This window comes from Haemaphysalis longicornis, unplaced genomic scaffold (genome assembly GCF_048455015.1).
Source record: "Haemaphysalis longicornis isolate Haplotype H1 unplaced genomic scaffold, Haemaphysalis longicornis Haplotype H1 scaffold_133, whole genome shotgun sequence".
In the NCBI taxonomy this organism is placed as follows: domain Eukaryota; kingdom Metazoa; phylum Arthropoda; class Arachnida; order Ixodida; family Ixodidae; genus Haemaphysalis; species Haemaphysalis longicornis.
This window is the reverse complement of record NW_027526239.1, coordinates 7,440-20,844: the sequence shown is the minus strand read 5'-3', so window position 1 is coordinate 20,844 and position 13,405 is coordinate 7,440. Positions and strand designations below refer to the sequence as shown.

General features: G+C 47.8%; 1 non-coding gene and 1 pseudogene across 1 annotated transcript; both read left to right on the top strand.

Annotated features, from left to right (window-relative positions):
* Trnaa-agc (transfer RNA alanine (anticodon AGC)) lies at positions 1-73 on the top strand. Its single transcript has one exon. It is a non-coding gene; the product is annotated as a tRNA-Ala (tRNA).
* Positions 74-11,166: 11,093 nt separating this feature from the next.
* On the top strand, positions 11,167-12,855 carry LOC144164669 (protein kinase C pseudogene; annotated as a pseudogene).
* The last annotated feature ends 550 nt before the right edge of the window (positions 12,856-13,405 follow it).

Here is a 13,405-nt window from a genome sequence, read left to right as displayed (position 1 = left end):
GGGGGTGTAGCTCAGATGGTAGAGCGCTCGCTTAGCATGCGAGAGGTACTGGGATCGATACCCAGCACCTCCACAGCTCTTTTTGGCTTTTCTTGTTCTTTGGTCACGTACCACCTTTCTTTTAGCTGTGCAATGATTGCAACATATCGCGTTGTCCCCTCTGCACAAGCGTGTTATCCTAATTAGGCTCCGGTCCTGAGAGGTGTTGAGAAAATACCCTTCACAGCGCCGAGAAGCGTCCGCGCTCTATTCTAATTAAGGGTGGATTCATGTTAATTATCGACAAGCTGTTTTTTTTTAAGCTGTGAAAAGCCGAATTTCGATGCCGCGCCGAATGCAAGCACTCACCAACGCTAGGAAGAAGTCCGCAAATCCCCGGCCTTCTCCTACTTTGATGGGAGGGTAAGATTCAAATGTCCTGGCGTATCGGCCAACAGCGCTCCCATGACGTCACCTTAGGCACTCCCGCATTTTTTGCCTGCGTTTTGGTTCGCCCTGCAGTTTGTGTGGGTAGGGTAGCCCCCCTAGTGTGGGTTCAGTCGTGGATGCATCTCCGTCGCGCTCACTGGGGGTTCTTTGTGTGAAATATTACACAGGGCACGTCGGCGAAATTTCCGCGGTGCCCTGCCAACAAAGAGAGCGACAAAGAAGCAGAGAACGAAAGAGTGGAGCTAGCCCCTCCAGAAGGCTGCTTTAGCAACGCTGGCCACGTTGCCATGGAGACGACAAGAAGAAGCTCGACAGGCCAGCTGCATCTGCCTCGATGGGTCTTGTGACTTCCGCCACCGCTTGTACAGGGTGTTGCGACGATAATTGAAACACTCTAAAAAATTTTCTGGAGCGAACCGCCGCTCTGTTCGCGCTCAAACTTGCCACGAAGGTCGCATTTTGTGGTCTATTTTGTTTGATACCGGGAACAACGATGTTACTTACCCGTATATTCTCAAAATAAATGAAGACGATTATCACCTATGGAAAAATGGTGGCTGATTTGGACGTGCGAGCCAGCGCAAGTTGATGTTGGAACGACGGAACCACCTGGGGTATGCAAAGCGAAACGCATGTTTGGGATTCACGGTAGGAAGGAGCCAAATGGTGCAGCAGACGATCAGGAAATGCACCTAGGAACAGAGGTCGGCGAACTCACTCATGAGTCCACTCACTCAGACTCATTTGGACTCAAACTCACGCGTGAGTTTGAGTTTGAGTGAGCGCGAGGCTAGTGTGGCATGGTGAGTTTGAGCTTGAGTGAGTTTGAGCCGAGTGATCACGACTGAGTTTGAGTCCGATTGAGTTTGAGTCCATTTTGAGTTCTGAGTACATTTTGAGTTTGAGTCCATTTTGAGTTCTGAGTACATTTTCAGTTTGAGTCCATTTTGAGTTCTGAGTACATTTTGAGTTTGAGTCCATTTTGAGTTCTGAGTACATTTTGAGTTTGAGACCATTTTGAGTTCTGAGTACATTTTGAGTTTGAGTCCATTTTGAGTCCTGAGTACATTTTGAGTTTGAGTCCATTTTGAGTTCTGAGTACACTTTGAGTTTGAGTCCATTTTGAGTTCTGAGTACATTTTGAGTTTGAGTCCATTTTGAGTTTGAGTCCATTTTGAGTTCTGAGTACAATTTGAGTTTGAGCCCATTTTGAGTTTGAGTCCATTTTGAGTTCTGAGTACAATTTGAGTTTGAGCCCATTTTGAGTTCTGAGTACATTTTGAGTTTGAGTCCATTTTGAGTTTGAGTCCATTTTGAGTTCTGAGTACATTTTGAGTTTGACTCCATTTTGAGTTCTGAGTACATTTTGAGTTTGAGTACATTTTGAGTTTGATTACATATTGAGTTTTGAGTACATTTTGAGTTCTGAGTACATAGGAGTGTTTGAGTACATATGAGTAGCATAGCAGGCAGCTATGGTTGGCTGTTAAGTTTCATGCGTCACTGTGGGCTCGGAATTCAGGTTACCTGCGGGTATGGCACCAATCGCGATCTGCATGATCGGTTGGGAGGGAGGTGGTGTCTGATTTTTTTTAGTTTCTTGTTGAATTTTCATGGCCATAAGCACTTGCTGTATACCTAATTTTCGCGGCTGGGCGCGTGAGTGATAATTGACTGGTGAGGTCATAAAAAAGGGTTCTCTAACTTTTCCTCCTGGCGGATCCACTAAGAGCGTGGGAAAGGGTGGTGGGAAAGTACACGGCGGTGCTGGCGTGCTGGTGTTTCGCCTGCTACTGTTAACGGCTTGATATACTAGGGGTCACAAAGGAAGAGGTGAGAGCCGGGGGGAAATGGGGGCGGGGGCTGTCCTTTCTACTGTTTCAAATGAATTAGCTGAATTGACTGGGCAGCGCCCCTTAAGACAGAATAATGACCACATTAGATTGGGTGAAAAGTGAAACTGATGAGGGTAAGGCGCGTAAGGTATCAAATTAAAGGTCCGGATTAACGGAATCACGCGGGGTAAATAAAAAAAATGCTTCCTGATTGCAGTCATCAGGCAGTTATAATGAGTCATAGATTGGGTTAAAATTCAAAATGACGCTGCGAGGGCATGTGGGGAATCAAATTCAAGGTCTCGATGTGGGGAATCATTCGGGACGAACATGAGATATGGATATATCATGACGTAGTCATGGTAAGTCAAAGATTCGGTTAAAATTCAGGTTCATGACGCTAGGGCGTATCAAATTAAAGGTCTCGATGAGGGTAATCACGTGCTTCCTGATTATTATCATGACATAGTCAAAATGGGTCATAAATTAGGTTAAAATTCACAATGATGCCACTGGGTGTCCGGGGCATCAAATTGAAGGTTCCGATAAGGAAAATCACGTGGGACAAAAATGTGGTAGGGCTATATCATGAGATAGTCATGGTTAGTCATTGATTGGTTTAACGTTCAAATTGATTCCGCTAGGATGTGATGGGTATCAAATCAATGGTCTTGATGACCCGAATCACGTTGGAGAAATACAAAAATGCTTCCTGGTTATAACCATTAGATTGTCATGGCGAGTCTTATATTGGGGTAAAATTCGAAGTGGCCCCGCTAGGGCGTGTAGGGTATCAAATTTACGGTCTTGACGAGGGGAATCACGTGGTACAAATAAAAAAGGCTTCGTAGTTCGAATCATGAGATGGTCATTATGAGTCATAGATGGGGTTAAATTCAAGGTGAGGCCGCTGAAGCATGTCGGGCGTCAAATTGAAGGTTCCAGTTAGGGGAATCATGTCGGACACCTAAATAAGGCGTCCTGGTTACAGTCATGAGAGGCATCGTTAGTTTGACTGGTATGAATTTTGTATGACCCTCCTAAGGTGTGTGGGGTATCAAATTAAAGGTCTCGTCGAGGGGGATCACGTGGGACAAATATAAAAATGCTTTCTGTTTATAATTATGAGGATATAGCAAAAGGTATATAGCAAAAGGTACACACTCACACGCTCACTCACTCACTCACTCACACTCACATGCTCACTCACTCACTCACACTCACTCTCACTCTCAGTCACACTCACACTCTCACTCACTCTCACACTCACACTCTCACTCTCACTCAGTCACACTCACACTCACACTCACTCTCACTCACACTCTCACTCTCACACTCACTCACACTCACTCTCACTAACACTAACACTCACACTCACTGTCTCACACACTCACGCTCTCACTCACACTCAAACTCACTCTCTCACTCTCACTCTCACCCCACTCACACTCACACTTACACTCTCACTCACACTCACACTCTCGCTCACACTCACACTCACACTCACACTCTCGCTCTCACTCTCACTCTCACTAACACTCACTCTCACTCTCACCCACACTCACACTCTCACTCTCTCTCTCACTCACACTCTCACTCTCAGTCACACTCACACTCTCACTCACACTCACACTCACACTCACACTCACACTCTCACTCACACACACTCTCACTCACTCACACTCACACTCTCACTCTCACTCTACTCACACTCACTCTCACTCTCACACTCACACTCTCACTCTCACTCAGTCACACTCACACTCACACTCACACTCACACTAACACTCTCGCTCTCGCTCTCGCTCACACTCACACTCTCACACTCTCTCACTCACACTCACACTCTCACTCTCACTCACACTCATACTCTCACTCTCACTCTCACTCACACTCTCTCTCACTCTCTCTCACTCACACTCTCACTCTCACTCACTCTCACTCTCACTCACACTCACACTCACTCTCACTCTCAGTCACACTCACGCTCACAATCACACTCTCACTCACTCTCACACTCACACTCACTCTCACTCAGTCACACTCACACTCACTCTCACTCACACTCTCACTCACTCTCACACTCACTCACTCTCACTCTCACTCTCACACTCACAGTCACTCTCACTCTCACTAACACTAACACTCACACTCACTGTCTCACACACTCACGCTCTCACTCACACTCAAACTCACACTCTCACTCTCACCCCACTCACACTCACACTTACACTCTCACTCTCACTCACACTCACACTCACACTCTCGCTCACACTCACACTCTCGCTCTCACTCTCACTCTCACTCACACTCTCGCTCTCGCTCTCACTCTCACTCACACTCTCACTCTCGCTCTCAGTCACACTCACACTCTCACTCACACTCACACTCTCACTCACACTCACACTCACACTCTCACTTTCACTCACACTCACACTCTCACTCTCACTCTCACTCACACTCACACTCACACTCTCACTCTCACTCTCACTCACACTCACACTCTCACTCTCACTCACACTCACACTCACACTCTCACTCTCACTCTCACTCTTGCTCACACTCACACTCTCGCTCTCGCTCTCGCTCACACACTCTCACTCTCACTCTCACTCACACTCTCACTCTCACTCACACTCACACTCTCACTCTCACTCTCACTCTTGCTCACACTCACACTCACACTCTTGCTCTCGCTCTCGCTCACACTCACACTCACACTCACACTCTTGCTCTCACTTGCTCACACTCACACTCACACTCTCACTCTCACTCTCACTCTCACTCACACTCTCACTATCACTCACACTCACACTCACAGTCACATTCACACTCACACTCTCACTCTCACTCACTCTCACTCACACTCCCATTCCCACTCTCACTCTCACTCAGTCACACTCACACTCTCACTCTCACTCTCACACTCTCACTCTCACTCACACTCACACTCTCACTCTCACACTATCACTGTCACTCACACTCTCACTCACTCTCACTCTCACACTCACACTCACACTCTCAAACTCTCACTCTCACTCTCTGACTGTCTCAATCTCTGTGAGGCCATGTGAGTTCTGAATTCATTTTGAGTTCTCAGCCCATTTTGAGTTCTGAGTTCATTTTGAGTTTTGAGTACATTTTGAGTTTTGAGTCCATTTTGAGTTTGAGTACATTTTGAGTTTTGAGTACATTTTGGGTTTTGAGTTCATTTTGAGTTTGAGTACATTTTGAGTTTTGAGTCCATTTTGAGTTTTGAGTACATTTTGGGTTTTGAGTTCATTTTGAGTTTGAGTACATTTTGAGTTTTGAGTCCATTTTGAGTTTGAGTTCACTTTGAGTTTGAGTACATTTTGAGTTTAGAGTCCATTTTGAGTTTGAGTTCACTTTGAGTTTGAGTACATTTTGAGTTTTGAGTCCATTTTGAGTTCTGAGTTCATTTTGAGTTTGAGTACATTTTGAGTTTTGAGTTCATTTTGAATTTGAGTACACTTTGAGTTTGAGTACATTTTGAGTTTTGAGTACATTTTGAGTTTTGAGTCCAAATTGAGTGTGAGTACATTTTGAGCTTGAGTACATTTTGAGTTTTGATTACATTTTGAGTTTTGAGTCCGAGTGAGTTCTGAGTTTTGAGCTCAATGTGAGTTTGAGTTTGAGTGAGCGCAGATGTGCTGCTCAGCATTGAGTCTGAGTTTGAGTGAGTGGTGATTCGAAAAAAAAAAATTGTGAGTGAGTTTGAGTGAGCCGCGCCAACTTTGCCGAGGTATGCCTAGGAATGAGCTAGCAGACCATCAGAAAACCCGGTTTTCGGGCTCGCACGTCCAAATCAGCCGCCATTTTCCCATAGGCGAAAATCGTTTTTTCAGAATAAACAGGTAAGTGCCGTCACTGTTCCCGGTGTCAAACAAAATAGAGCGTACAAAATGCGTCCTTCGTGTGAAGGTTGAGCGCGAACAGAGCGGCAGTTCGCTCAGGAAAATTTTTTAAAGTGTTCCAATTATCGACACAACACCCTGTATTCGTAGGAGAATGCATTCTGCAGACAGCGCGCGCAGACGGACTGGGAAGAATGGCGACGATATGCTGACACCGGTGGTAAATGAAATAAATGAAATAAATCAAAATGAGGATGAATTGAAATGAAATGAAATGAAACGAAACAAATGGAGCAGCAGGAAGCAAGTGCGCTGATAAAGCGAGGAAGAATGACGAATAGTGGGGTTAGAGCGCTAAGCGCGGTGTGCAATAAACCCCACGTCGCGGACTTTGAGCCACTTTGCGGCTCAAGTCATGGCATCGGGCCAAACCTCAAGTTCGCACAGGGAAGAGGTACGCGGTGCTCACGCATTCTTAAAAATGCACCAATAGATATCCTCAAGTAATTTTTAGAGCGAAGCTCTCTATGCCCCACTTGTGCCGTAGATGGTAACACCAGAATGCGCTGCAGGAAGTCAGCTTTGTGCATTGAGTATCGACAATGGGCACATGATGATGAGGGGGATGTTGATGATGAAACGCGAAGCGCCTCAAGAGAGAAACTCTTCCCGTGGCCGGTATCTAACATGGGTCCCTCGTGATCAGAAGCCGATGTCTAGCCGATTGCGCCATTTTTGTTTCTTTATTGCATGGGAAAATACGGGCAATTATAACGACTGTACGAGGGTGCAAAATATTATCTGTCTAGTGCATTTGTTGTGCTTGCCCGATATATATTTTTTCACTCTACGTAAATTCATCGCTCTGTCACGTCTAGCTCATTGAGCAGCAGAAAAGCCGCCACCTGACCTCTGTAACATCGGAACGGCTCACAAAATCGCTGATGGTGCCAAGAGAACAAAAGTGAAGTAATTCAACTTAAGACAAAAATAGGAACATTCGGCTGGGAATAAACCCCACGCAGTACGGGGTGCGAGTCGAGGACGCATTCTGCTCCATGGCTCTGGCTTACTAACTGTGAACGCATTTAATGCGTTGTGGCCTTTGACTTATATCGTGGAGCCCTGTCCTGACCTCTTTTTTCACTGTATCGAAGGCTTCTTGATGGGTGTCTTGGATATGTGGATGGACATCTCGGGTATCCACGTCATCGGCGGATAGGGTGTACTTGATGTATAATACCGTTTCAACGGCCAAAAAGATTCCCCACACTGCCAGGTTAAACAGAACTGGGTACAGTGTGGACCCTTGGGGGGTACCACCACCAGGCCGTTGCATGGTTTTTGTGGTGTGTGATTCAACTGCAATGAGTAGTGTTTGACTTAACAAAAAATTAAACCCAGTCCCACCCGTTGTGAAATCTGCAGAAACATCTGCAGCAATCTGCAGTGGTATTTACGAAGATTCCCATTAGACTCGGTTTTTTTTCTTGCACGTCACGTTAGAGTCGTCTTAGAGGATGATTGGCCCAATTTATTCCGGGCTACTTCCTACGACACAAGAGCTGGCGCTGTTTTCTGTAATCATAGTTCTTGATTGCATGGCCATGCATTGGCCGCAGGCAGTGAAATTCTGCAACGTTTACAACCTCACTGTGCTTGCCAGTTATGACAATAGAACTCACCATAATGTTAGCTTCAACTTAGCGGCCAATTGTCGCATAATTTGTTTCGGATACTGTCGATAATACAACAGTTCAGGCCGCTTTCTGTAATCATACTTCCGCCTTAGATGGTCATGCTTCACCGCGCAACAGGCAATGTGGAAAAGCGAACCTACAAAAACCAAGCTCATACCGATTTTTTTAAAAGTCGGCTTCGCCTCTAAACACAAGTGTATTGCTAGAAATACAAGTTTTCAGGGGAGATATAGGCCGTCTTGTATCAAACCACTTAATAAATCAATTGCACTCAACCAATAAACACTGAAATCTCTAACTAAAAAATCCCAAAATACAATTTAAATCAAAATTCAAAGGTCTCTACAATAAAGTCCTACACCATTAATTTGTTCACCCGCCGCGATGGCTCAGTGGCTAAGGTGTTGCGCTGCTGAGCACGAGGTCGCGGGTGCGATTCCCGGCCGCGGCAGCCGCTCTTCTGATGGAGGCGAAAAGCAATAACGCCCGTGTGCACGAGGTTTCGGCGCACGTTAAAGATCCCCAGGTGGTCGAAATTATTCCGGAGCACTCCACTGCGGCTCGCCTCATCGCCTGCGTTGCGTCGGCGCGTTAAACCCTACAATCATCAATCATTAATTTGTTCAAATCCACTCAATCACCTTCTAGGTGACCTCTCTACCACCACAACGCCCTAGTAGTGTCCTATGAATGCGCCCTACTGGACCGGCCTACCCCGGCCGTCGGCGCTGACGTGTCGCACCCTTGCGTGGCCGCGACCCGGTGGCAGCCGTCCTCGTCTTGTTTGGATGCCCGCGTTCGATGCGCTCGGTCGTTCCTTGGACGGCGTGGGCCCTGCGGGGCCTGACGTTTCCTCTGTGGCTACACCCTGGTAGCTTGCTGCAGCTGGAGGTCCCAGGTCGTCTCGGCACGGACGTAGCCTTCCGGGGCCGTCGAAACGAAGGTCGACGGAGCGTGGACGTTGGCCGCAGGTGCCCGACCGCCGCCGCTGGGGCCACGAAGACACAGGTTCGTGGTGCGCCTAGGATGCCGCAGCTGATGCGGAGTCGGCCCGCTCCCGCCCAGGCTTGGTAGGCATAGTCGGTGGCCTGGCCACGTCCCCCTGACTCGTTCCTTGAAGCCCATGTGCTCCTACCGCCTCTTGGTTTCTGCCTCCCCCTTGTCTCTGTGCGCCCGGCTTTTAACTCCTCTGGGCTTGATCGCGGCGCACTCTCATTGGCTCCTTGCCTTTTCATGTCCATATATGGTCGTCACGCCACTGGTCTCCTGCGCGGCGTTCTCTGATTGGCTGACCAGTGCGCTGCCATATTTGACCATGATACCTCGAGGTTTAGGCGTTGGCGTTCGCTAATTGGTGAATCAATCAATCGCTCATTGGTGCGCTACTGGCACGCGTTCAAATTGGCATTTCTTTGTTCTTTTTTTCCCATTTTTTTCGGGGGGGTTTTGATGTATCCCCTCTCAGGGGGTGCCCTTGAAAACAAGACACTAAAGGCGATCAACATGGGAAAAGCTGCATGAGATGAAGTAACTCCGGATTCAATATAAGGGATGGAGGACATACGGTAGTAGGGAAATTTTTCGCAAGTGTAATCGGACTTCTCCGGGGCAATAAAGGCCCCTCTAACGTGTCCGTAATAATTTCGGTTTATTTCCAGTCTACAAAAGGAAGCACTTCAAAGAGCTTGACGATTGCAGCCCATTCACGCTATTGGTTATTAAATTGTTATACATGCTCCTTGTTCACCAAAGAGATGATCACCCGTGTACGCGGCCATCCAGATTTCCATCAGCCGAGTCAACATTCCAGAGGATGGAAATTTTCTAAACAATGGACTTTACTCATTCTATGAACCAAGTAATCAATAAATCCGTGGATTATAACAAGTCCCCGAACATCTTTCTTCTGCCTCAGCGTAATGGCCGCAATAGTAAACCACGGAGCGGTGGCGTACTCAACATTACGTTTTTGGAGGATAGGGTTGACCTTGATAAATAAGAGAGGAGAGAATATGAAAGGAGGAAAAAAAAAACGTAAGGCAAACACAACACAAAAAATATAATCAACCCCCCCCCCAAAAAAAAAAGAAAAAAAAAGAAAACAATTTTAAAGTAAAAGCTTCAGGATGCCGTGCCGTACTCTAAATGACCTTCTCATTGTTCTGTTAATCATTTCCTCGGGAAAATTGCCAAATACCAGATTGTCGTCGTGCGAGCCGACATCGAAGCCAGATATGCAATATGGTGCTTACAAGCTGCGAAATAAAAATAATCGTTTGCACATGGTCGTTATTTCCGGGATAGGTACTGCTTGTGGCCCTGACCATTCCCCACTTCTCTGGGGTCGAAAATTTCGGCGGAGTCTCTCTGTGTGGAATCTGTGGATAGGCACGTTGTGTGGTGTAGTGTGGAAGGCGGTAGTGGGGGGAGGAAGGGGGGGGTAGCCCCCCTCCCGCTTTCCTCGCTCGCCAATGCCAGGTGGTACAGGTGAGTTGCTTGGGGGACGCATACGAGAAACACCCGAATACATGCTTGTAATCGCCGAAAATTGTACGTAAACATGTTCAGCTGTATACATATAAAAACCTAAAATGTGCGTTCAAAATAAAAACCCAGAAGCTGAAAGAAATATGTAAAACTGGGCAATTATTTTAACAACAGGTCATGGATCACAAGGTAGGGTTGCCCGAGCCTATTTCAATCATTATTTAAAGCTGGACTTTATTCCGAATGACCTAAGATCGGGTAAATACAACGAATGAACAAAAGATGAACTGAAGGTGAGTTACTGAGCCAGGACACTGTATGCAGTGCATTGCGCCTACCGTCTGACTAATGACAAAAGCAATTCATTAGTACACTTTTCGTTGACTAACTTTTTGGATCACATATCACCTATATTGGAAAAGTGGAGTAAGTAATGAGGACAGGAAGACGAAGCCCGAAAGTTTTTCATAGTGGTTTTTGAAATATAATCAAGTTACTTCGTCGACAAATACTAAGATTGGCGTTGCATCTCACAGCAGGCATTCGGGGGGGGGGGGGGGGGTAGGTACGTAAAATATACGGTATAGAAGTCTAGAACAGTGTGGAGGTATTTTTGTATATATTTTTGCTACCGCTTGTTTCACCGGTAATATATTCTCCATCACCTATGGACGGCGAACTGCATGACAGACAACGTTCGTAATTACTGCTTTAAACCTGTGCAATGACATCTTAATCTGATCCAAGTAGCGAATATTTCACGCTATAATTTCAGGTTAAAAATACAAAATTGATCACCAGTGTCTGTCAAACTGTTTAAACATCCCGCCTTTCTGCAAATCGATGGGAGGAGTTTGCGAGAACGTATATCGAGGAGAAACGTGGGAGCGTGGTTGTCAACGGTACTTCATAGCTGAAAGCTGTCGGAAGCGCATCGGCTGAGTAACTTTTCAAAGCTTTCATCAACAGTGTCTGCATGTCAACGCGTAACACCGCTTGTCTGCGTCTGTCGCGCAGCCAGCGCAGCCTTCCAATTGCTTCTCGCGCTTGTTCCCAGATGACGCTAGTTGTCCGCTAACGCCTCGAACAGCTGGCCAGCTTCTTGGTTCGCCTCGGCGTCCTGTTCACCAATTAGAACAAAAGACAAACGCGAGACGAAACCTCGTTGTAGAGGGGGTGTCTAAATTTGGAACAGCTTGCCGTCCTCAATCAAGCGAAGTGCAGCCTCTCCTCGCCTCGACTTAATTAGGTGCCGCTTTAAACGAGTAGGCGGCTTTATCGTGGCGATCGAGCCTGGCAGTTTCGCCAACTAATCATGATTGAGAACGAAGTGGCGGACTCTCGGCTCGAGTTTCAACGAAAACTCCGGCACCAAGTTCACGCACAACAACCCGAATAAAAAGTGGCAGGCCTTTGGAAACAGTGGACGATCGCAGCAGGCAAAGGACGTCAACTGCGACGCGCTTCGGGCGGCGTCCGCGGTGGCGCTGCATGCCGTGACCGGCATCAGCTTGCAGTGCGCTTGCGTCGCCGCAGCAGCAGTCGGAGCAGCAGGTCGCCGCTGCCGCGCTTCCCGAGTGGGACCTGGGCGCATTCGCCGTGCACGGTGTTGTGTGGCCTCGCACCTTAGCGCCGCAGAGGCAGGCAAGGTCGACGGATCGCCATGGGCGACGACGGCGAAGACCTCTCGGAGCAGTTCACGTCGGGATTCCGGCTGCGCGCGCGCAAGGGCGCCCTCAAGAAGAAGAACATCTTCGAAGTGAAGGGCCACAAGTTCATACCGCGCTTCTTCAAGCAGCCCACCTTCTGCTCACACTGCAAGGACTTCATCTGGTGAGTGGCGCATTGCGTGCCTCGCGGAACGCGCGACCTGCTCGTCGTAAACAGACGCGCGGCGGGGCAGAGATTCGCCCGCGAGGCCTTGAGCGAAGGCCTCGCGGAGAGAGGCGCTCTCCTTCAATTCCCGGCCGCGGCTTTGACAGGCGCACGAGGAAAACACGCGTTGCTCGCTCGCGGTGTCGCGCGATAACGCCGCGGACACTGCTCGTGTGCTTTACCAGACCGCGAAGTTGCACGCTCGAATGCCCACACTTGCGCAACCGACCCGGGTGCCTGTCTCGTTCGCGAGCGGTGCGTTTTCCGTTTCGTCTTCGCTGGCCGCGCGCGCTTGATTGAAGCCAATGCCCCTGGGGAACGCCCAGCGCCGTTGACAGTAGTGGGCGAGAGTGTGTCGCCGGTAGCGGCCGTGATTGCGCGGCTGTGACGTCTTATCGGCCACTTGAAGACCTGTGGAACGTCGCAAGCGACGCGATCGATGTGGGTTTGTGTTTCGGTGGGGCTGCCGGGGGATCTAATCTGTGGGGACCACCGAGCGCTGAGAGTTGTTGTTGTCGTACCCCTTTTGATGTTTTGCAAGGTCAAGAAATACGAGAAACGGATGGCATCTGACGGCCGAGTGTTGATACCGCGCTGGTTGCTTCGCGAACAAAAATAAGACGTTGTAGCGCTTGGGTTTGGCCTTGAATTTGTTGAATTGTGAGGGCTTCTTGGAAATGTCGCGTTGCGCGAGCGCTTCTTGGAAATGTCGCGTTGCGCGAGCGCTAGTTCAGCGTCCAATGTTTTCCACGGCATGCATATGTTTATTCCAACGGGTATGTCAAGGACACAGTACGAAAACATTGAGCATAGAATATTTTGCATTGATTACTCCCAGTCGCTGACCCGCTGTTGGATTCCTTATTCATACATGTAAATATACAGCAGGGTTTACACAAAGCAACCCATAAACTTCCAAGACACAGTCAGTTATACCTCTGACACGACAAGGTTGTGGCCTGTTATTAAAGTAGGCGGGATCAGAGTTTGAGTTTTCCGAAACAACTCAGATGTCCATGTTGTGCATTTATTGATAAATGCAGTTTACTGCAGCCTTTCAATGCCAACTGTCTTTAAGATTGCTGTTGCTATATTGAATAAATCAGAGGAAAAAAATTTACCCGAGTGGACATTGTCTCGTAGCACGTGTACGCACCCACAAATGGACTGCACATGCTATGCGTGTCGTGTGTAAGGAATTCTT